Raw genomic sequence first — 26,686 nt, forward strand, 5'->3', positions numbered from 1 at the left:
CTATGTCGATACGGTCGCGAACTACAAGATGGACGCAACGCTAACCTCTCCGCAGGAAAAGTTTTGTTCGCTAAGGAAGCACCTGGTTCGATTCAAAAGCAGCGGCAGAGGATGAGAAGACGCACTTGTATTTTTTTAAGTGAAGAAAATAAAAGCATGTAATATTTTTTCACAGTAGTATCGATACAATGCAGCAATGTACGTAAAATTAACAAATGCGTTGCATTGTTACAGTTGGTGTTTATTTACGATGCACATGCAAAAATTGGTAGGCTGTTTACAGAACAAGTAAGGTAACAGATAATAATTCAACTTCCTTTATTTTATGTTTTTTCAATACATCTATGTTCGTCTATATTTACTTGACTGTTTTAATGATATTGAATAATGAGGATGGCATTAAGAATAAAGAATAAGAATATATATATGTATATGTATGTATAAGAAACATATTCTTGGTATTTTGAATTTCTATTTGCTATTCGTATTTATATTTATCTATATTCATGTTTCCTTATCGACTTATCATTGTTTTCAACAAAGGTTGTCAGTATCATTTTAGTGAATGTTATTATTTTAAAGAATGTTTTAAAGAAATAGAAATTTTCTAATGCATTATAGGTTATACGTTGTGGCAAATAGTTTAACACATAATATTGCGAACTATTTATATAGGATATACGTTACATTATTTATTATTACTATAGGAAAGATATATAAATGCATAAAAATACGGAATCATTAGTATAAAAATATGGAATGGAGCAAAATACGCGAACATAATAAATAAATACAATATAGTACACATTGAAGTTCGTACACACATTTTATGAACGACAGTATGTCTTGCGAATATGATGTTAAGAAATGATGTTCAACAAAGTTACGGCACAAAGATACGAGCTGGTGAGTACAACAGAGGTTAGAGTTTTCGGTAAAAGGGATCATATTTTCTGGTAACGTGATTGTACGTGCCAGTAATAAACAAGATCGGCGAATGGTTGATACAGGGTTAGAGGTGGGGGGCCAATTTTAATATGTACGCCCCCGCAAGCGGTTGCACGTCGGATCTGAGGGGGCGTTCCTACGACCCTTTGTCAACCGACGACGCCGCTGCATCTTATCACGATCAAGGCTCGGGATCTCCCATTCTGCTCTTCCACCTCGTTCAGCCCTCGAGGCCATCCCGGTGCTGCCGCTTGTTCAAGCAAAGACGTTGCCTCGACGTCTCGGTGGCTATAACTTTTTACTTTTTGCACATTGATTTATGTTTCTTTATGCTATGCGACGATACGTTGTCGCGGGTACAGTGTGGATCTCTTAAAATTTAGCCCAAGCATCTGCATCTTGTATCGTGGTGATCTTAGATGCGAGATAAAACAACTGTGTTGGAGTGTTCTTGAATTAATTCTTACACAAATAACAAAATATAACATTGCAAACGTGTCATATATACATATATGCCATATATGAACACTAAATAATTAAAGGCAATTTTCAATTTGTATGACTGATGGACGATGCTACTCGAGAAGTTTAATTTCCGACGAAATCTACGTCGGGAAACGATATGGCACCGAAAGTGAAGTACATCCGCCATTAATCTAATATTGCGGTTGCCGCCACCCTCGACTTTGCGTGCTGCACCCTTTCGCGCCGAAGCTTGCTCCCTTCGTACAAATACAAACACTAACACGTCATCATTGTGGACAAGCATCTATACGTGACCATCTATATATCAAGATATCTCGTGTATCTACGTGAACACGGAGGAAAAGGGAACCAATCGGTTCAGTTAACTGGTAACGATAATGCAAAATCAATGTCTGGCATGGTGTACGAGGTGTGACGAGTAAAGTGGATTACCATCGCACCCCAATGGTTCACCGCAATCTAGAAGAACTTTCTATCAAATTGCAGTTGTTTCTATCGTCAGATACGAAGCTCAAGAGGAATAGACGAGCAGAGGAGGAGATATCTACTTCGGAGTTTTGAAGTCGTTGCATCGAACAATGGGTATGAATGCAAAAATATTGCATATGTATGCAATTCTTTTTTGTATGCGTGACCTAGTGTATCGCATGACCGTTAGCATGCCGTGGTATCGTCGTCGGTTAACCCGCAAAAAGCGGTATCACGCCTGCTTCTAACACTCTACGTCTGATCGGCCAGGTATCTTGCACGCAAGCCTTCGGCGATCGAAACCTTCTCGTGTATTGTTCGTCATGATGGACGTACTGTTTGCATATTATATGAAGTTGGTGGTCACAATTCCTTTCTCTCGCTTAAAAATGGCCACCATTAGGCTGACCATATTCCTGGAGTTTCTCGTTGTGTCAGTAACGATGCTGTAATCGATTTACTTTATAAATTAATTGAAACGAGTGCATGAAATATAAGAGTAATGTAATAAGAAGAAACATAAAATACATCGTTAACTATAATGTCCTATTAAGAGAATATTTTTTAAAAGAATATTACAAATTTACTTTGTATTGGAATTAAATATATAAAAATGCAAAGACATATAAAATCGATATGTTTCGGCTTGTTTAATTATTTAATGGGGCCTCAGATTCGTGTTAACAGGCAGTATATCACTGTCTTCTGTATACGGCGTGCATTATCTGCTATCGAGTGTCTCGGATAATGTGCGTTCACTAGTGTGTGAAATGATTATATATACCGTGTATACGAAACTAAATTTACCAGAGAGACGTTGTTACGTAACAAACCATAAATCTCGCAGTCAGTGAGCGTACATAGCTGGAAAATCGTGGTACACTGACTCATTTCAAACGCTGATGCATTTCTACACACTTATATAGAAGATATTCACGCACGTTTATAAGCAAATAGCGTACGTAACACAGTCTCAGCGTCCAAGACTGATGCACCAACGTTATGTTCATCGATGATGTCCTGTCATATGAGTCATGGTGTTTATCTAAGATTACTACAATTTATCAAGGCTGCCACGGGCCCTAGACCATTACAAAGATTCGCAATAACTAACAATTTTATTTGGGCAAACCGGTAAAACGGATCAGCCTGGCGTACGATATTCCTTCGCAACTTCTTTCCTTTTCTGTTGTTATCGAAGTGTGCATAGTTATGATCACTTTTGACCAACAAAATGTAAGAAACTGTAATGCATGCAGATTGTAATTTATAAGATAAATACTGTGGAAAGTAGGGATAAGAAAACTTGCCGTGGAACGTGGCTCGTCCGACGGCAACCAACCACAGACGACCTGCTTTTTTCTCGAATATTAAATCGCGATACGAAATTACGATCACGCCGCGAAACACTGTTCAAGATGTGTATCTAGATATATATTGAAGTGATCGCGCGAACGGATCGCTGCTCCTGAACCAATTATCGTTGTACAAATATCCACAGAAGCAACTGATGCTTCGGGCATCGAAGATGCAAATAACGCGTCTGCTCAAGATCCAGAGTAGCGACAATATTTGTCCGACAATATGCGTAACCATGCATTTAACAGGAACGGATCATTAATTGAAGATTCGTATTAATCGCGCATCGATAAGGTAAATAAATAATTTCGATGCTTGTAGCCGGCAACGATCCTCTTTATTCGCTCTTGAATCGTGTAAATCGTGCACTGTCTGTGAAAAAGTGACGGACCGAACGGAGCGATCATTACTAAACAATAAAAGAGCAATGTAGTAAGTAGAACAAAGCAAACGAAACGAGGAGGGTGGAGCGGAAGAGCGGAGTCTCGAAGACGGCTGCTCGAACGCAACTTTGGCCCCCGGCAGGACCATGGTCGGCGAAACACGCGTTCAACAATAAGAAGCATCCAGTGAAGACGAGGAACGGTGGAAAACGAAGGAGAAAGTGACGCCAGAAAGAAAGAGCAAGACAACGTTCGGTTGTATACGGTATAATTACAGAGGGCAGAGCAGTGGCTAGACCCACTGCAGCAACTTATCGTTGCCTAAGGGGCCAGCATACTCGAAATCGGCGGGACTCGATCCTGTTGCGACTTGGTCCTAATTCGTATTCGTGCCCCAGGTGTAGCAGATAGTATACGTCTCGAAAAACGGCGGAAGGACTGGCAGGAATCTCCTATGTTACGCCCTTCCTCCCTATCTGCGGTTTCCTTCTTATCTCCTTTTAGCAATGCAAATCTCGATGGTTATCAGTAATCCGCATGCTCTATAATTCTAACTAAATTTTAAGAAAAAAGGTCACATAATGCTTCAAAGCCTATGAGAAATGCAAGATGCGAGCATTTGTGATTTGACTGTAACGTCGATAATATTGGTATTATGATAATTACAAATGAAATATGTGGTTCTAGCTTCTTCTCTTACGTTTGCGAATATGAACTCGTTCGTGTTCATCGTTTTCTTTATGTAAAGCGTAAGAGATCAGTGGTGGTTTTATTTTTATTCTTACCACAGGAGAGGAGTAGCGACCTCGAATCCTCTAATTTCCTTTAGCCGCAACCACCGATAATTAACGACTATAATCAGGGGGCCAGTTCACGTGACGCAACGAAACGTAACACGGCGCTTCGAGAACCCCCTACGGGTGAGGCGTGTGCATTAAGATGGATATACACCTACCCAATTGCATCCATGTACATATCGCGTATATGTAGAATATATCAACGTGGGCGACGCCGGAGAAAAATGTTCGGGCTTATCAGATGTCGCTAATTAGTTTATGACGAGCTAAGTAAGGAAAATATGCAACGGTGTTTAAACTATCTAAGTGTCATTCACCGGATCGGCTAACGGCTCATAGTAAATTACAGCCGCATTAGAGTATATTAAAGTTATTAACTAATTTCAGTGGAAAAGATTCCCAGTGTTAACGAAGATAAACAACGAAGTCTAATTAGAAATTTGGAACAGATCCATGTGAATGCTGTCGTTATTTTACCGCGCGCATGAAGAATCGCTTTTACAGCAGCGTGTTAGTGCAGTCTAAATATTTTGTTCTTATAATTACATGGTGCACGGTTGCGCCATAAATGGAAGACGACAACCTTGTACCAGCCTGCGTGAGAGACTCCGAAGCGCGATTACGTTTCGCGGTCTCGGCTTGCGTGCAGTTTCTTTTTTTCGTGCACTGAACACGGAAAGGAAAGAGTTCTCTGAATGCGACAGAATAATGCAGCCGTGCTATGCAATGCTAAGTACAGAAGATTCAAAGGAAACTTAATAGAACGGATTACCATTTAAATGGAAAGAACTGACATTTGTACCTTATTCGGAATTAAGACCGTTATCGTATCTTAGCTTCGACATGTCTATTTCTATTTCATGTGCAAATATATATATATATCGTATTGGGAGTGCAACATATAAAAGATAGCGTTATCTACAATGTCAAAGTCAATGTAAAATTCGATAGCGTTATTAGCCAAAATCGTCTTTACTTTTTGGAACGGAACGATCGAGCAAAGGACATATACATCTTGCTGGAATAGTACGCACCACGTGAGCAAAGATTATCCACTTTTGCGGTAATTTGTGGCTGCTGATGCGCATGCTGTATCGCGCAAGATGGCCGCCAACTCGCGATCGCTGATTGGCGATGGCGGAGCGGGTTATTTGACCGGCGGTTGGTGGTTCCAGCACTGCCTGGTGCGAGTAATTTTGATCGTGATTATACTAATTTCATAGTATGCCCCTTCTCGGTGGCTTAAGCATTGGTTGAGTTCACACGAGCAGCAGTACAGGGCAAGAGTTGCCGTGCTAGCGAAATCGAACATCATTTGTAAGATTCCTTTCGACGTGTGTCAAAGTGATTTTGTGTTTTCGAATTTACGCCAGGCTATGGATAACAGTTCGCAGAAAATTTCATGTTGGTAAGTGTATTGTACTTTTTCTGATAAACCGACAGCTTTTTTAGCTATAACGATTCAGCGTGCACGCGATAACGATGTCATGATGCATAAACCACGATTACTTTTACAGGCTTACATACGTACAGCGAATTGCTTCATTTGATACAACTGTATCGTACATTAAACGTTTGCATGTAACATTTCATATATGATATGTCGCACACGCTGGCTACGTTAAAAATACGGTATACGTTTTTAAAATATGTTTCACAATATATTTTTTTAGGAGGGAAAAAGATACGCTGAGCGTGTGAAGCCGCTTCAGCTATTGTTATTAGCCTCAGTTATATTGAACCATAATTGTTCCGTGTTGTTAGTGCGGCGTATTCACGGGCAAAAGGCCCCCGTTTTACTTTCCTCTTTTCCCGCCCCTCTTCTTCCCTTTCTGTCTCTAACATTTTCTATCTTCGTCTCTTTCTCTGTTACTTCTTCTATCTGTCTTTTACGCTCTTGTTCGCTCATTGCCTCTCTCCTCCCTGTGGCCAGCGAGTGGAGAATCGCCGCCACGGCGGTGGGGGCTAAATTACCACAATTTTGTACTTTTTATACCGCGAGGGAAAAAAAGAGGATAATTTTTGGTGGAAACGCAACAATTTTATCGGCCGTTGTTATGTGAGATCAGTTGGTGTCTACTGCCGCTACGCGTTACACCTGCCTGTCTTGTGTGCTCCGCTCTGGACTATGGATCAGCGGGTTCTGTTCCCTTTGTCACCTTATTTCCATCTAAATCCACGTTGTTTTGGTTCCGAGACGAATAACTCAGTGTCCCCCTTTCGATCTATCAAGAGTCATTTATACCGCCGCCATTTTGCTGACCTTGACTAAGGTTTCCTCGAACTCCACGTTGCCAATACCTTCTATTTTTTATTTTTCATGTATAAAAGTGACAGTTAACGATGGCAGTGCATATGTCAAAGTGTAGCTTCTAGTGTTTTCGAAAAATTGTGTATCTTTACCATCTTGACACTAATTTCTCGTATAAGTGATACACCATGTATTAAAATGCATAGTGTGATTGTGAATGGCCGCCATTTTGGTGCACACAATTCTTCCCCCCGAGGAATTCTGAATAGTGATATTGTAAGTGAACAGAAGTTCGTGTTAAAGTAGAAGATTCGTTGAAAACGATGATCTCATCAAGATGTTGGATTTTTCTTCTATTAGTACAATGATTTTCTTATAAGAAAAACGATAAAATACCGCAAGATATTTAAGTTATGAATCACGCCCGGGAAAAGTCAAATGGACAAATCTTTGATTCGATGTCTAAGTTTGATATAGTAACTTTTCTTGCGAAAAATGAACTTTAAATGGAAACAATATTGTTAATAAATATCTTAAAATAATTAATGTAGATACATTAATTGAAAGATGGCAAAATATTAACATACGCGATTTATATTCTAACCATTAACTACTGCGCAAAAAAATATTCTTCGTTTTGCTTTATCCTTCAGATAAATTCCTCTACTCCTCCAACATGCCGCTGGCCAGGCATCACTGTCACGGGAGATTTATACTCCTTGAAAACTACATGCTTGCACGTGCACACAATGCTGCTCACTTTGTGCATAAAACACTTGTTTCTTTATTTATCTAATTGTCCTTGGTCTTCTCAACGAAACATGTTTCGAACACATTTTGTACCCAGGGCTGGCGGTTACTGTTATTTAAATAAACAGATTAATTTATCCAAATATTCCTTAACGAGGTTTCTTCAAAATTCTTTTCTGTCATGTTATTTAGAAAGAATGTTCTTCGATCTACGATTGTAAACTTGCAGCTAGCATCGCAGAATAATGTTTTACCTGGTATAGAACTTGTAGATTCGCTAAGTGGAAACGGATTTTCTGTTTCTTGCGGTTCCTCGTGCGGATCGTGGAATTGTTAAAGCCGTCGGATCCTTATTGATGCCGACGATATCTATCGCTCCCGGGCTTGCTGGACCAACGTTGAAAAAGGGGAAGAAAGAGGCAATAAAACTGCAAGGGCGAAAAGGACGGAGGTAAATAACGGTGGAGAAGGCGTGGTTGGCGCGATGCGGCGCCCTCAAAGCACGATCGCCCCTCGAGGGTACATCTTTTAAGAGTTCGAGGTACGAGGACCGTCGAAACTGGGAGCCCTCGAGATAAGATCCTCCTAGTTATCGAACGGACTCCCGTTCACGATCGATGTACCAGAACCCATCCACGATTTTTGATATACCCGCAGGCGAATCGATCCTTCCACCTTTTGATTTCATTGTGTCTCAGAAATGTGGCCTTCATCACCCACAAGGACGCTTCTTCCAAAAATCGTTTAGTGTGCGTCAGTAGCTTCTTCTTCGAACCTCCTTCAACATCGTCGCGTCGCGTCGAAATATTCGCAATCCAACGCAGTTCTTGTACTTATCCGACGGCTAGAAGCTACCGTGAAGTTAGTTCTCTTTCATTTCGACAACGAATTTAGCGTAGAAAGAATAGAAGGAAAGAACGAAGTAAATTATTCATCTAGTAAAGCCAGTAGGATATCTTGATGTTCCACTTCTAGGAAATCAGAAGAAACATTCGGTAATTCTTGAGGAAACATTCGTGCAAATGGGCACCTTTGAATTAGACCAGTAAGAGGGGCACTAATGACGATACGATGACCCCAAGCTGTGGAAACAAAGACCGAGATGTAAGAATGGAAGAACATACATCGTTTAAGACGTCGGTAATTACAGACTCTGTTCTATCTCGTGGGACAGCCGCGGCAGATGTGGATAATGATAGCCTAAATGTGCCGATGTGTCCCACTTCACAGAAGACGCATTCAGCTTTCTAGGATTTTGTCCTCCTCGATCAAAATTTCGATCGAATAATCGGTATAATCGCATCACGAATAGAATAATAAGAAGAACGATTCGCAACTCAAAAAAATTTAGTTTATTAAATGCATCAAGCAATACAGACAATTTTCAGAATTATAATACCAATTTGCTGGGTTGAATTCTTGGAATAAATTATTAACTTCATAAAATTTTTAATCTAGAAGCCTCATCTACATGCAGATTTATCAAACCGTTTCGTATCTCACGATGTTTCGTCGCTACTCCCAACCAATTTCTTTCCTTAAGGGTATAGATTCGTCGTTCGACGTGAACGAGACACGCTCTGCGTTCTTTCAGGTCTTTAATTACTAAAGAATTTTACGAGCCGCAGCGTCCATCTCTGTCACATGTTTGTCCAAGCCCACCTGAAGTTCCAGCTAATTGCTTATCTGCTAATTTGTAACTTTACCTATTAAGTAATATCATAGATCAGTCTTGCAATAGCTTCTTGTGTGCTATATCTTCCACTCTTTGATAAATGCCGATGCAATGTCATTTTCTCCACATTTATATTCCATGTTGAAAATTGTTTAATTCCAAAGTTCAAATGGTTTCGTTTCTCTTTCCAATGTCTGACATTTCACGCTTTCTCTACTCTTGCGCCACGGGTACTGGAATTGAAACGACTAATCAAATCTGCAAGTGGCGCAAGTTTAAAGTTTTTCCTCGCTAATAGATTACATTGTAGACGTCGATGGTAGTTCTGTGCGAGAATAGAGGAGGTTTAATGTTTACCCTCGTCTTGTTCGCGGATTGGATAATTGTATCAAACTTGATCTGATGGGAACAACGTAATTCGAGGTTGTTGAGTGTAATCTTGACACCATACACTAATCATGACAAAACAATAGATACTATGCTTCGGTGTAATAATTATGTTATCGATTCGACAATTGCGCACGCGGGAACTTTTTATTCCTCGGCACACTTTATTCAATCGTGAAACATTCTACTTCAACACGGTAGTACAACTCATTCGCGCCTGGCGATATATCCAAAGTAATCATAAGTATCAGGAACTAAATTCAAATTCTTCGCAAAACCTAATTTAGAGATACAACTATAATATAACAATTCAATCCTTTCTTCTTTCTAAAACAGACCTTCGATGTGGAAGATTTACCGCGTCATAGATTATTCCTATGGACCATTTCTTCAAGCAACTATCGTGTCTAGATACCAAGGTGTAAAACTTAACACGTTAGAACGAACAAGGATGCTCGAGGCAGTTAGGTCAACGCGATGCTCGAACCGTGAGTGTCTCAGAGGTCCATTTTCGAGGTCACAGCCGGCTGTCTTTTTCGCGGTGGATCATGGATGGAGAGCGGATCGCATAAGCCAGCTACACGAGCCAGGACCGCGTAATAACACGGCAGCACGAAACAAACCGACGAATTAGGTACTATCGGGTTCTGCGAAAGCGGTCGACAGACGGACGTAGCAGAACGGACGGATGGACAGACAGCTAGCGCAAGGGCCCAGCGTGGCTAAGAACGAGGAACTGTTGAGGGGGGCATTCGGGGATGGGGAACGAAGGGAAGTCTCGAAAGGGCCTGGCCTCGTGCAATTACGGGGCCCCGGCAACCCCGACATTATCCCCAATTATCCGTGTGCGTTTTGAGGTTAGGTTTTCGGGGCCCCTCCGGGCCAAGAGGCGCGCGAGAGCCACCGCGAGGCATCGCGACCCAAACGTCCACGTAAACCCCTAAAGAAACAGGAGACAAAGAGTAGTAGGGGGCGAACTCGATGGAATGAGACTTTCGGTGTGTATATACGAACCGATCTATTATATGGCGTCTGGCGTCAGACACAAATCGATCCGGCACGTTTCGGTTTTCTGGGTTGTATGCTTTCTCGCGAACTGCACGACCGCAAGGCATGCGACCAATTCGCCGTGAAGGGTTGATGCATGGTTATTTCCGTGACCGCAGATCGGATACCACCGATGCAATCACGGTGGAAGGAAGTTGAGTGGTAATGAGAGTCAAGAGAAAACCGTTAGAGACGAATTTTCATCATAGAAAGGACGAATTCGTTCTTTTTATTGTATAATTTGGATATTTTTGTTTGGCGATAAATTGGTGAAAAGAATACTCCTTCCGTGTATTAAATACTTGTAATTACGATCGTAGGTGTTAGATTAAGTGAACAGTGTTCAGTGAACTTTCGCGATTAGAGTGTAAGACACACCGTCTCGGTCTTGTGTGTAATTAGAAATACCCTTCGCGGTACGTGATACCTAGCATTAACCGTTCCATCGAAGAGAAAGCGAAACCAAATAATATATTCATAACTGCCCAACCGAAACGGTCTAACCACGGTATAGTTTACCCTAGACTGACAAGAACACCTTGGTTTCGTTCGAAGGGCGTAGTTCTTCGCGGTATCTGCTAACCTTTCACTGATCGTTGTTACGATCTAAAGCACTTGGATAGTAGAAAGGGCGAGGGACGATAGAACGATGAAAATAGGGCAGTTTCGAGGACTCGGGCGGACCTCGTGTCGGTTGGCGTGCTGGAAAAGATTTACAGTCTCCGCACCGGAAAGGGTACCGAGAGGGCGGTTGATGGAAGAATGGTTTCCGGCGATAGCTTCTAGCTTTAGAAACTACACCTACACCCAGGTCGATACGCGTGCCAGCTTGAAATAGCAGTGATAACTAGCTGACGCAAATTTTAGTTCAAATTTGAACACTGTACAGATATTTTATCAATTTAGATTAGTAAATAAAAAACGAAGATCTTCGAAACTTTACAAATAGATAATTCGTAGAATTTACTTTTTTGTCATAAAGAATAGATGGTAGTTTTCTTTGATTTCAGTTTTCTCCCTTTTTGTCCTTTGAATCACGTGTTAGGTACCATTAGTACGTTTCTCGCATATGCATAATAATTCGTCATTGCATTCTGAAGTTACACCTTTCGAATACAATTTTCATAATGATATGCGAAATGTCTGTGGTATTCACAGTCTGTTGCGTGGCTCCACCTGGCGTACAGAATGAAATAAGGTACCAGCTGACCAATCCACCTAATATTATATGCTTTCCACCTTATATTCTTTCTTCACAAAGTGAATATTTTCTTTCAGAAGCGTTGAATTACGTTCTTTTACCGCAATTGCACTTGACTTTGATATCTCACGTTCGTGTCTTCCCCCCACCCCCTATCTTCTGCTTCTTGTTAAAAACAAAAGAATCGTTCTACCATGTTACTTGCTAAAAGACAAATTTCTCTTAGCAAGAAAATCACTACCTGCTCTTCTTTAGTTTCCATACTCGGCTGAGACCTAGTCTACGTTAGAAAATCATCACCATAGACAGCTTACATTTATGAATGAGGCAACGACATGCAAATTTTTCCATTACGCTTTAAAACGGAACTTCATGCCTCTAATTGAGGAAAGTACTGAGTTAGTTTGAACGTGGTTGATTTCTCACGCAAATTTCCGCATGTAGGAGTCGCGAGGCCGCGCGCATTTCTATGCAATGCATCTCGACTGGTTTCCCGAGCGCGTAAGGTCTCGAAATATCACGTTGCCCGGCTCTATAGTTCGGTGCCTATCAATCACTTGGCGCATGGTCCGGCAATAAGACTTCTCGAAGGAGGGAGCTATTATCCTGCCAGACTCTGGTGATGCACGACCTCCAAGCCGACGCTGGACCTTAAGCTGCCGCTGAACGATCGTCCGCCGCACGAAAATTCCGCGACTGCATACAAACCAGCAGAAATAAAATGGTGATCAGCCGAAGAAAATTCGTTCCTGTCACCCAGAAGCTCGCTCTATGCGCGAAGATTTACCTTCAGCGATTTAAAAATGTCCTCGTTGATTTATTTTATTAAGTTCTGCCGTTTAACACGATAGGGAAATAGAAAGCAAACGATCGAATACGGTCGCCGAAATGTAAAATATCAAAGAAGTACAAAGGCACGAGTATGAAAACGTAATAGCGTGTATAAATCATTGATCGATGAAAAAGTAGCATAGCCTCGACGAGGGGGAGAGAGAATTATGACGCCAGGAAGCTGTACGTCCGTGTTTTATCTCGGACAGAATGGTATAATGAAAAATCGGGCAGTACACGTAAGTTAAGGCCTACTCGAGAAAGAAAGATCGAGCTCGTTCGCCTCTTGAATATTCATTAATCGTGGCTTGGCTATAAGTATACTGACAGGGTTGAAGGATCGAGCAGGAAGAGAGATTTTCTATTAGGGAATGATTGTATGGAATAGCAATCGTTAAGGTGGACATGATTCTTCGTGTTTTGTATCATAAAAAACTATAAAAAAGAAAATTTGACGCTTCTTTGATAAAATATAATACCGCGTGAACATAATGAAGGATATCCTGTGCTTCCTTTGTGAAATCTCTTAGAAATTCACGCCGTATGTCTTCTCCAATGAGACTAATGAAATTATCGCAAGTGTTAGAGGAGATTAACCCCGGAACGAAGTTAGATCGCGTGATTCGTGAATTCCCTGCGGTTGAGCTGAGACTTCGTTCCTTTCTCATTCGTGACAACAGAGCTGCTGCGATGCACGTGTACTCCGTGATACAGAAAAATTATCCAGGCAACGTCTGTTCGCGTTATGCGCTAAAGTATCCCCACGTAATACGCACGCTACTGTCTACATACATTCAACTTTTCCTCCCTTGTGGGTTCGTACACGTCTGGGTAACACGCGATCTCAAAGGATGAGAACAGATACTACTTTTACGATTTCAAGTTGAGATTTCATCGAAAACTTACTTTGTAGAAGTACATAAACATATGGAAATCGATATTTATCAAAGAATTATTCAGTATCTAATCGAATATGAAAAAATAGGTGACACAAAATCTTCGTATGCGATACAGGCTGTGCGTTCTTTGAACGTGTTACAGCGGATTTGAGATGGGTGTAATCGCTTACGAAATGACATGCAAATGCAATGGGCATCCAAGGCGAGTCTGGTTTTTCAGGGCGTTACCCTCGGAAATTCTGGTCGGTTGGTTGGTCGATGGTGAACGTTGAGGGCGGCGCATCTGTCGGCGGAAGATTTATATCCCGAGGCCGAAGTTCCTCCACGGAGTTACCCGTTGCGATGTTACCTGACATTAGGCACGCCAACACGAAATACTTTCGGGTATCGTTCAGCCCCTTTACTATATCAATAATTGAAGTACCAAGTTATTAACTAATTGGAACCACTTCGTAGACGAATTAAACGTAAAACGCTTGTCCAAATATAATTACCGTAACGGTTATTCACCTTTTTTGTTATAAAATTAAAATTTAGACCTTTTTCATGTTACCAAATACTTTTCAGAAATGTATCTTTAATTGTGCCTGTATTCACTCTTGTCTGTATATCATATTTATATACTTTTATCGATGAAGGACGAAGTAAGGAATTATAAGGGATGATACTAACGACGCACGAAGGGATGAAATTCATCTATGAAGGCTTGATAGAATAGCATCGCTGATAATCAACCACTTTTATGACCATGATGCCGAGGTTACCGAGTCCAGGCTCAAAATGGAGGACCTCTCCGACACGGCGAGAAAACGATGCGCTGCGGCGCGATTATACTCGGCTGTGAGGGCCGTCCGGTCTATCAAAACCCGCTCGGCTATACATCAATGCCATCTATACGTATAATTTCGATGTCGACTGCCACTCGTTTTATTTGCCGCGTGCAAAAGCGAAGGCGTACGCAGTATGATTTGAGGTTAGGTTGACCGGCATTGATGATGCGCGTACTTTTAGCGATTCCATTCGATTGTATCTCGTTTGTCGGTTTCGACGGCGCAACATTTAGGTTTACGAAAATCTTGCTGCTAGCGAGTCTCGATGGAAAATACACGTTTCGAAAGGTTGAATATAATCTTTATCCTTTGTGTACTTAACCAACGAACGATGATGCGCTTACTTACCTAGCACAAAGTCATCGTGCGTATGATGAAAATGCGCAACGCGTATCAAATCGGCGTATCTTTCTCTCGTTAGGCGGCGGCCAATATTGGTACACGATAAATCGTTAGTTAACGTAGCGAGACGCTAAAGAAGATGCACGGTAATATTGGCAGTTAAATGACACGGTATTATCCGAAGGTAATAAATGTCACAATGCAGTGTAATGACTCTGTAATTTTGGTCACTTAACCGACGTTATACCATCAGTTATAGACATGCGAGCGCCACGTTGTCGATCTTCATTTACTCGTGTGGTAACAGGTTGGCCAGATAACGCGCGATATTTATTGCATTTTCCACTTAGATACGAGGTGTTGCCTGATGTATCTTACTCGTCGTCGGACATTTTCGTAATCCATCATGCGCAACAGAATACGCGGACGCGTTTCATGAGTACATTCGTGGTCGGGCAGGGGGCAGGGGCTACGGAATCGCTCTTTTATTGCATGCCTTCGTATTTCTTTCTCAGCCTGCTTTCTCAAGCTGACACTTAGGAATTAACAGATCGCTCGGTGGCAATTAAACCCCCCAAAGTCTAACTCTCTACTCGCTGGTTCCCATGGTTGCACTATGCGCCTCGGCTCTTTGGACGGCGAAAAAAAGACCGCGCCGAAATGAAGGAAACATGGGGATTCGAAGAGGTTAAGGAGGGAAGGGAGGGTTGGGAGGGGAGGAAGACAGACATCATCGACAACCCTGGTGAACGGGGTACGTGAAGTTCCTCTGGTTGCGCCGGGGTCGTGAGAGCAGCGAGAAAAAAGGCCCAAGAGAAAAGAAAAAGCAGGCCAGAAAAGATACTGCTCCGTTGTGGAGGGCAATATTTACGAGAAGGGTTGGGTTCTGCGAGTTCCAACCATGGGACGTAATTGCACCGGCAGACTACTCTGATTTATTGGGTTATTACAGATCCTGCGTAAGAAAAGTTCGACCCGCGTGGTGTATGGATTTCTTCAACCGTTTCGCTATCTTTGTAGTTATTCAAGATGGCGTGGGAGTATAGAACAAGAGAAACAGATTATTTTATATGGTATCGTATGAGATAATTTTTATCTTTCTCAAGTTATAGTTAGAATACAAAAATAAAAATAGTAGGTTGTATGAGAAATGTTAAGAGTTGGCGTTAGGTTGGTTTTAGTCCGTTATCATTGATCGCGTGCTTGTTTTCAAACGCTGATTGTTTCGGGTTGTTGACGAGAAATGACGGTCGATATTTTCCGTAATACATTTATACAATGCGATTTTGCGTTTGAGCGACAGACTGCGGTTGGTAAAGTTCTGTTTCAGGACTGTAGAACTCTATCGATTAAAAAGAACACAGGAAAGATATGATAAGGTCCATTTTTTTTAGTTTCTAACATTATGTTACTTGGTAGTTAAAAAATGTTTTGATATGAAATAATTATAAAAGGGAAAACTTGATAAATTCGAAGATATAAGTCTTCTAGAAATAAATATAAAATTCACGTTGTTTCGTAAAAAACGAGTAATCTTATTTTGGTTGTCAGTAATTTAATTAATTTTAGTGTGCACGAACAATACTATTAATATTTGCGAAATGTTTAAGGAAGTAATAAAAACACATATTCAGCCCCAAAATCAAATGAAAAGTTAACGATATATTAAATTTTGTAGTTGCTTTTCTATAAAACACAGGAAATGTATCTTGTCATGTGTTTCATCTACAGCCATTAATTTCATTACACTTATGATAGTATTTTATCTAAAACTTTGATTGTTTCGAAAAAGCCAGTTAGTGCGGATTAGAAGACAAGTTGATAATACAAAAAAATAACATCAGGCTTTCAGAAATCTATGTAGAAAGTTTGAAGCCCTAAAATTTCATTCAAGTCCATTCTAAATCGAATTCCTTTTTTGTTTTGACGTTAGGCGATAAATCTCGAAACTAGTGGGCCTTGGGGTACCAAAAAGATATGAAAAAAAAATCAGGATACGAAAACGAGAGATGCATTTTGCCAATAGATTTACGAGCCTATCCATCCTCGTAGCACGCACTTGCTGCACATATTCTCGAGAAAAGCTCGCCCTTGTGTGTGTGTGTGTGTGCATTGTACATATATAAATATATCTAGGATTCCAGAAGAACGGTTCATTATTATAAGCCAGGAGGCGTAATTGTTTCCAAGGAACCGTCATGGCGAAGACCTTGCCTGGGAACGTCGAAGTGTTGGCAACCTTCTACAGGACGTTCCATCGATAGCGCCGCTAGTCACGACCATTCTACGTCTACCGATTCTAATACTCCTTTCTATGCGGTGGTACCGCGAACTTTCAGATTTCCACCGACGGTTCTGTCGGCGTGCTATGGTATACAAAGATGGTGTATGAATAAACTTGCGGATACGTGTACCGTAGCGAGCGTGTGTCGGTGTAGATCGAGATTAGATAAATTACAATTCGCCGCTGGCTTGATAGTCTACGGTAAAATATAGAATAGAAAATTAGAAGTAACATTTTTTCCTTTTCGTGCGCGCATGAAAATCGCGTGCACGCGCGCCTACGGTCACTCAGTTTCATAAGATCACCGTTAGAACTTGTCTGATATTCTTCCTTCTGTTTCAGGTGTTCGTCATTCGTGAGCTCATGACGCGTTCTTGATGGCGTTCTTCAAGATCTGACGACGAACCAAGAGGAAATGATAGCCGTATTAAATCGATGTTTTTGAATTTATCTAATAATAAACGAGTATGTCTCTGCCTTTTTCTCGTACCTACGATGTTTATCATTATCGACTGGAAGATTTTTCCGAGGTTGTCTTTTCCGGTTCTTCTAGTTACATATTCGAACAACGGAAAAGGCACAGAAAATGTGATGAATATTGGACAAAAAATTTGGCCGCGAACGCTGAATAACGGCAATCTAGTTTAATCTTGACACGCCCATTACACACTGCACCGCGAACCTATTACATCATGATCGCACTAGATAGGGAGTCTATCTATAACGAACCCTGATTCTGTGCCTACCTGTGATACGTATAAGGTACAATTAAAATTCGAAAAAATTCCTGGAAACCAGTTTCAGCCTGGTTGAAATATTTCGCTACGGGGTGGCCACCCAGCAATGTCGATTCAGGATGATCACATTTAATTACCGATTTCTAGTTATTCATCCAAATTTTCTATTCGTCGGTGATCGATGATTTATTTGGTTTCCCAACGGATAGAATTAATCGATCGTGTGCGAATAGCGCGTAAGATATATGAGAGACACATACTCACCGACCATATGATCACGACGATTGTCAGGCTCGTGATAGTAAAGTAAACAAATTACTTGATATAGGCTGATATCCATGGAAGCGAGTACATATATGTATAAATTATTATTCAATTATTATTATTATTATTCAATTTTGCAATCAACATGAACTGACCATATTCTTACATGGATGTTTACGATTTAACTTGCTGAACGTCAATTTGTGCCTAGAAGGGTGAATTTTATTTTGTAAGTACCACGCATTTTACAACGTATATAGGTGTATGGCGTGAAACAATATGATCGCACGCGAGTGCTGAGTGCTCGTGACTGATGTCTTCATGTACCAACTCCATTGTTGCGTCCATAGTCATTGTAATTTTCGCTTCATGCCAGAAAAATCAATAATCGATAGCTTGGTAATAACGCCGTTGTGTTTCCCGGAATGGAATATTGCTCGTTCGGCTGCATTTGCAGTCGGAGAATATATTTTCGCATTTTCACATCGTAAACAGGTCTCGTTGGCAAATCGTCAGTTGAGACCACATATATAGTGGCTTGATTCCATATTGCTTCTTGGAAACCAATTTTCTCCTACGAACGCAACGTGTTACATTACGCGTGGAAATAATTTATCGATTACTTTCGTATTTTACACTGTCGCGAATTTGAGGAACGACGGCCATACCGAACCGCGAGACACGGGGGGCATGGCCACCATTTTGAAAGATGGTGCATCCTGCAAGCCGTGCAACCTACACCCACGCAAAGGTAAGGCCGTTGAGAAAACTCAGACTACTACAACCACCCACGTTTGATTCCCATTGGCCGAGCCGTCCTCACCCATAAGATACCACACCACCCACGGCCTACGGACCCCGTGCAGGTCACTGCCAGTTCTCTACAGGGTGTCCCTAATATACAAACTTCAAATACTCTTGATGATTGATGATGAAATGATTGCCGAAATGCATCATACCCGAAGAAAGTTATCGAGAAAGTCTACGTCACAAAATGCGATCAAAAATATCCGTCAAAAAATAAAACTTGAAATTCAAGGAATTTGGCAAATTTGACGAGTACCGATTGAATTCGGCCGAATCAGTTGCCGATATGAAAATTCTAGTTGGTGAAATTTTTTTCAATACACGTGCTAGACGCACACTTAGCGAGAAGGAATAGGAAGAGAAGATCGAGAAGCCCTCGACACGACTTTGCCGGCGCTCGGATTACAGTGGGTTAGACCAGCGCTAGATTATCTCAGTGACGGTAAGTATAGGTTAGATCGGCAACTCTAGCCCATCTTGCGGCCATACCAGGAGCATTGCTTCCCCGAACACGTAAGTCCCGCACTCTCGGGGCACGTCGAGCCACGCGATAATTCATGGAACTTTATGCGCACCTCGTGTAATGCCAGTTCCTGTTTTTTTTGGCCGTCATGACGCGGCATAGTGAGCCACGGTGCTGCACGAGCCTTAAAGAATCGCATGGGTGGTACTTTTCAAGGTGAACTGCCGTTGAAAATCCGTGAGCATAAAAGACGGCTGGCCGAGTAAGTCGCTTCACGAAGCTACCATAATATAATGGAATAAATACAAGAAAATGAACGAACAAGTTCTTCATTTTATATATATTTTTATATGTTGTTTACATATGAGATCGTATTATCTACGTTTTTATTTTAATTACGCGCGCTAATGACTGTGGTTAATTTAGTATGAATATCAGGCTGAAATATCATCCGGTCTATACATTCTATATCGTAGCTGTTAGAGCGCTATGAAATTGCATCACCTTTGATCGAGAGATTAAACGATTTTACTAGTTGCCAGATAAAATCGGCCAAGCTACTTTATATATACATTGTTACAGCATGATTTTGTATGTTTTAAGATTGTCAGCCGCTCGCGGAGAGATGGAATCTGTAGCGGCGCCTCGCATTAAAGACTACAATTTTTCCATTCCGGGGCCACTAAATTTTACTACAATTAACGCTGGCAGCAAATTGCTACTGCCGATCGCGGAGATAACCTAATTACTACATAATATCAGGTAGAGTTGTTGTTACGATGTACCGGTGTGGTAGGAGGGGAAATTTAAGTACAGCCGAGGCTTTAGCACCAGCGCGACGGTGGGATAATTTTTCCTCTGATTATGGGCACGTGCAATATTTCCATTAGTTGTCAATTTAGTTGTCGGCACCTGATGGACGTACGTTGGATATATGTACCTGCAACCGTTCCGGGAATAATTAACAATAAATTATCCACGGAAGCTATCATTACGGTAGCTAATCGTGACAAATTGACCGTTATATTATTAAACAGCTTACAAACGCTAATTGCGTGACTCGTGTGAATCGTTTGAACGAGAGCAAGTGGCTGATTGTAAGTGAATAATGGTCACTCAGGCCGATCGTTTCGAATCATAGATCGAGTCGAGTAATTGACTTTCTTTCGATAATTCGATCCTAGGGTAAATAGCACTTAGGCCGTGATAAAATTTAATATTATAACCTTGTCCGATGAAATTCGAAGTGCGTCGAGGATCTACCGTTACTTCGTGGTCATTGGGTTCATTAACTATGTACATACATACATACATATAAGATAGAATCTCGCTTAATTAGGTGATGAACTACCGGACAGATTGCGAAGAAGCTTATATCTTATATAGCGTCTCTTCGAAAACTTCTTTTCGATTGGATTTTCCTGTAAGACATTGTTATGGAAGAAATTTTTTTCGTGCTTTATCAAAAGTCATAAAGTACTAAGGTGCTTAAGAAATTGCTGGAACAAGGTTGTTGAAAATAGTCTGAAGCACGACGTGGCCAATAATTTTCCCACCATTGGTAGCGAAGCGTTTCAGAGGGAGTCTTTCAGAGGACGCCACGATGCACGTCTAAAACGCAAAGTTAATCAACCTGCTGACAGATGGCAGAGGCAGTATCGCAAATTGTGGATAAGCCTTTACCAAGTATCGAAAAATATTAGCAAATATTTTGACGTGTTGAATACTCGATTAACTAATGATAGAAGAGCAAACGAGCAGCCATTTCGTGCATCGATAATTCAACAAGAAAATACTGTAATATCGAATAAATATACATACATATAGAAAATCACCACTTGATGGATGTCGATTACACTAAAAAGAGTAAGAAAATGAAAAACAATAATGTCTTCTATTTAGCAAATGAACGGTTCTTTTACACTTCTACCGTTATTACTTATCGTGCCGCTGTTATAGCAGAGTAACTGAAAAATTAACTCGTGTAATTTAGAGCGGCGTTTAAGTTGATCGCCACGCTCTTAACGGATCCATTACGTTATCCTTGTTAAACCAACACGTACAGAGCGAAAACGCTTGTTCGCCGGCGCAACATGCAATCTTGAATTTAGAATTTCGATAACGCCACGCAATAAAACCTGTTTTTCCCGCATCGAACTCATCGATGCAATATATATTGAGAAGCATTAGTCCGGTTCCCAAGATGGTTCGTTGAACAACCTATACCTATGTAGGAATTCACGAGGTTCATCGACGAGACACAGCAAATGATTTTATGTTTTGAAGCGATTTCAATTTCTCTTCTTTCCTCTCTTGACACCAACGTTGCGAACGATTCCTCGTAATACGGGTCCCCGATCAAAGTGTAGAGCCGTTCACGATCTCGCACAATCGCATATCCAAGGGAGTCGAAAGTGCGAAGCGTTTACACCGGTATTTGAACTTCGCTGATGACGGTAATCACGCTCGCTCGACGCTTCAATTGCACGTTTCGTCGGGTTTCTGCGCCTCGGTTACTTTACGATCGGGAGTAACCCAGCGTGGTGGTCAGGATCGTGTCCTCTTCGTCAATCTCTATCCACAAGACCTTCTCCAACATCCTTTTACTCATTTTTCAGCTTCGCTTCTTTGACTATCCTTTCTCCACGTTTCGGTAAATTAACGATAGGCGCACGTTCCTGTCGAGTCGAGTAAATTTCTATATTTTTTCTTCAATGTTTACTATAAGACTGATTAATTGCCGGTGGAACTTACCTTTGTTTGCAGTTTTTTTTATCCAATTTCTAGTTAATCGACTGAGTTATACGTAGCAAATGTAAATTTAATTGTAATAAATTTGTTTGATACGATACACGAGTGAAATTATAATTGCAAATTAATATAAAATGATTGGTTTCAATAATGATAGGAATTAAGTAATTTAACAAGGCGCCATATAATATTTGTATATAGTGCATAATATGAAATTATGTACTCCGCGGAGAACGAACGTTTTTGTAAGATAGCAAAACGATAAGACGGTGTTAATTATAAATAAAAGAGTATGGCAGTTTGATGAGTTTATCCTGTCATTAATCGTTACCAGGGTAGAAAATGCGACGCTTCTGGTGGGATTGCGGTGCTCTTAGTGTGCCACGGAAATTCTAGGATTCTCAACAACCATGCGGCCACGGTTGGCATTATTTGAAGTGTTTCTATACGCGGATGAGTTATTACCGTAAATTACTATTGTTACGACTTCCCTGGGCGCGCGTTACCGTAATCTTTTTGACACGTAGCGCGACACACGGTGCCTTTCAATTCGCCTGAAATTCAAATTAGCCGTGCTTCAATGTATTATCCCATGGCGGTCTCTCGCGAGCGCGCGAGCGCCGACTTCCTGATACCCGTTGACAACCGTAGAAATCACGCTGTCAAAATATTTTTCAGGCCGACCGCTTTTTCCAACCGCGTGTTCAATATTCACTGATGTGACAGCGATGGCCGCGGGATTGCGCATAATTTCACCGCGCGACGATTTTCGACTCGTTACAGAATCATCGCTAAGAGCCAACGAGGACGCGATGGCTAAAAATACCAAGAATATTTCGTTCGGATTCATTGTGTTTCGGCTGAATGCGTTCTCCTTCCTGGATGTGTCTCGGCTCGTGAGTCGTGAGACTTCGCTCGATCTTCTGGTCTAAGAGGAAACAAGAAGAAGAGAAGAAGAAGAAAAAGAAAAGGAAGAGGAAGGAAAAAAAGGAAACGTTCCATGGAGACGGTGGCGCGGAGACGCGGCGACACGGTCGTTCCACGGTGTTCGGAAGGATGCTGCGACATTATCCTTTCCATGTAGCGAACGCATCGACGACGAATGCACGAGGAACGCGCTTGTATCGAAAGGCTACACGTACGTGTATAAGTATACAGACACGAGTAGCATACAAGCGGAGATCGCACGCACGCGGCCAACAGAGCGCACCGGTTCGACCGGAATCGAAGCTCCGTCGAAGCCCAGCCAGTCTCCGCGGCTCGATCTCTCACGAGAGAGCCGTGAGCGCGTGCATGAACGCACGCACACGCAAGCAGGAACACGCGCGGAAAGTCGAAGCCAAAGCCCAGCAGTCGGTGGACGCTTTGATGTGGCCGCCGCCGCCGCTACCTTCGCCACCCTGAATACCTTTATATCTCGCTCTGCTGGCTCTCTCTCTTTCTTTCGCATTGTCCTGCCGCATAGTCTCGTCCCTCTTTCGCTTTCTCTGCTACTTTGTAGCTGCACCACGCTCTCGACTTCGTTCCGCAATTCATCTCGGTGTCCTCGCGGACTGAACTTCACCCCCTGTCGAGACAACCGAGTGTGACGATGCTCTAGCCTGCCTTGTGACACGATCAATTCCTCCCTTTCGTTTTTTCCATCGCCGAGGAAATCCAGATTTGTGGATTTCTAGGAAAAAGAAATCTGCAATGCAGGAGCGATAATTTCCTAGTAATCGTTAATCCTTACGTTCTAGTAAAATATCGAAAGCTTTCGATTTTAATATTCCCTTCGCAAATTAATCTCCGCTTGAATCTTTCATCCTAATCTATATGGCAAAGGATTAAAATTCTTTACTGCCTAAAAGTACAACAAGGTTGAAACTTTAGAAAAAATGACCTGGATTTCATTCATTGTTACAGAGGATGTCCCCAATTTCTGGATGGAGATATAGTTTGGACGGGAGAGAAAACGGTTGCAGAGTACGTATCGACACGTCGATCAAAGGAGCACGAAAGAGTGACGGAAAGCAAAATCCTCGGCGATGCCCGACGTGGCCGGAATGTGGGATGTAGAAAAAGTGGTGACGTCCCTTTCCCCCGCTTTGGCGGTACCGATAGCAACAGCACGAGGATATCGCGGAGCTTGCGTTCCTGCGGGATCAGGAAAGAGGACGACTCTTGGCCAGCACCTGTAGCACGTAACCGTGTGTCCATCTGTCCACCCGTACCATCGGTGGGAAGGCAAGGCCTGACTTCTTGCAGCGCAATCAATCGAGCCGCCGCCGTTGCCAGTTTCTATTCCTCTTTTCGTTCCCATCTTCTCTTCAACTTCATCTTTTCCGCTCACCACCTTCGATATCCTTCTGCTATCTGCTATCTAGGTGAGTTTAGAACCTCTTGGAACATAATCTGACTTCAAGTACCCAGGAATTTTGATTGCGTTGCAATTCTACTCTTGCCTTGACATTTTTTCTTTTCCTTCGGAGAAGTACGGTACTAGGGATTCGAAATACCAGGAATGTGACGTACTCGCGATTTGAGATACTAATTTTCTATAGGTTCATGAAGCCTGTCGATATTCTTGAATTTTGGTTTTTTCGCTTATTGCCATACCACTGTACCAACTGACACTAAATAGTTTATCTATGATTATCAGTTTGTAAATTTCTGGTTAAATAGAAAGATTGTGATCAGTTACAGCTGTAAACAAATTCTGATCATAAGGAGTCAAGGATTGAAATTGTACTAGAAATTTGACACACGTGCTACGAATGCAAAATAGTAGAAATGTAAAATTACGATATCAAAAGCCGAAGGCATTAGGATTCTTTAAATTAACTTATCTTAGATTTCATACTTCGATAAGTGTGACGATTGCAAATACGACAGTCGCAACTCGCAAAGACGTAATTTCATTATGGGAAAGACACGGTCCAGCTAAAGGCGTAGTCGAATCGCGGAGCTCGTTGTTCAAGTTTTTAGCTCAAAACAGGTACCGGTGTTTTGCGGTGCGCGTAAAAGAGAGCCTCGTGCGTGCCACGTATGAAGAGAGTTACGCAAGGCTTCTTAATTTCTTTTCCTCGCAGTGAACCAGCGAAAGAACCATGGCCTTGATGATTCTACCGAATCAACGTTGAGATCTTCTCCGTTACATCATACCTTTGATCTTCCATATTCAACATTTTTTACGCCCTCAGAGGAAGCATAACGTGACAACGATGACAATAAGAGGCTGGGAACTGTAGCTCGCAGGACCAGAAATTCGCAACGGGCCAGAAATTCAAACAGGTCAAAATCTGCATACCTATCGACCGTTCCTTGGATCCTAGTTTCTATTTCTCTCGATATAGAAAACAATAGAACTAGAAGGCGACCAACGAAGACAAGACAAACGATGGGTGACAGGATAGAGAGTCACGCTTTCGACTTTTCCTATTTTAGTAACCGAATTATCGTAGCTTTTTTCTGACATGGTTCAGTGTCGAAGTCAAACTAAGATGTATATATTTTCGGCTTTTCTTCTTTATTTCAGACGCGGTATTTTTTCAGGAGAAAAAAAAGAAGAAAAGATTCGACCATGAAGATCGTTCGTTATCTGGAAGATAACGCGACTCGTTGTTCGCAGAATAATTAAGCTGAATGTTTGAATCGTAGAGCCGAATAATAATGACGATGCTCCACGCGGCGGTACTCACAGTACCGGCACAATATAATTAACAGTAGCCGTGTACACATACGGAGCAACAATTGCCGGCTGCTCTTTGAAAGAGAGACCACCCCCGGAGGCGATAATTTATTATTTTTATAGGGAGCTATTCATCAATGGCTGCGGTCTCTGCCACGGTTCCTATGCCGTCGTCAGGTCATCCACAGTAGATGAAAGAGAGGGAACAGGTGCCCAGATTTGACGAGGAGAAGCTTAATTGTCTTCTTCCGTAGAAAAAACTATCTCTCGGTATCTTGTTATTTATGATGAGAAAGAAGAGTGTAGTAATTAAATGTTAACTTGAATCGTGTAATAGTTAAGAGGAAGATTCCTTCATATAGCATTTCGTGGAAAAAATCAGTTTAATTTTCCAGTTAGATCTTCTATAAGTCTAATATTCTCTTTGATTCTTCAAAAATAAAAGAGGAAAGAGACGAAATTAGTTCATTCATTTTTAGCGACTCCTCTAGAGAATACATCGTCTAAACACTTCATTTTTAGCTTCTAAACGATCATAATATAAATCTTTGATTTTTAAGTGTTAAGATAGTTCGTGTAATACTTTAAAGAGATACACACTTCTTTATGAAGCACATTTTACGGAAAAGAATCTTCTGAATCTTTTAGTTCGCTATTTAAGAAACTTTCTGTTTTTTAAAAAATGAAGGGAGAAAGAGGAAATCCATTTTCGAAGACGCGAACAGGTTTCCTCTAAACAGTTTTCGTTTATTTACATTGACAACATTAATATTTGACTATCCAATTAACCGTTTCTAATCTTGTCTTAGAAATGACAAAATGTGACCCGCGTCTCTTTGGTTCTGAGTATCTCGTTTAATCGACGCTACATTTTTCAAATCTAGATGGCCCTAGACATTTGTGCAACTCTGTAGACGAAACGATCGGCTGCCAGGCACGATTCTAATTTCCATCCACTGTATTTTCATGGATGTTCACAGCGGTCAGATCGCTTTGCTCTATTTGCATTTAAACGGCTCGCTATGGTTGACAAATGAGGCCGATATTATCGGACAA

General features: G+C 41.4%; 1 long non-coding RNA gene across 1 annotated transcript; it reads left to right on the forward strand.

Annotated features, from left to right (window-relative positions):
* Window positions 1-30: 30 nt before the first annotated feature.
* On the forward strand, window positions 31-24,665 carry LOC117165943 (uncharacterized). Its single transcript, XR_013059539.1, has 3 exons — window positions 31-158; window positions 235-288; window positions 23,866-24,665. It is a non-coding gene; the product is annotated as an uncharacterized LOC117165943 (long non-coding RNA).
* Window positions 24,666-26,686: the final 2,021 nt, after the last annotated feature.

Source organism: Bombus vancouverensis, chromosome 11 (genome assembly GCF_051014615.1).
Source record: "Bombus vancouverensis nearcticus chromosome 11, iyBomVanc1_principal, whole genome shotgun sequence".
Taxonomy (NCBI): domain Eukaryota; kingdom Metazoa; phylum Arthropoda; class Insecta; order Hymenoptera; family Apidae; genus Bombus; species Bombus vancouverensis.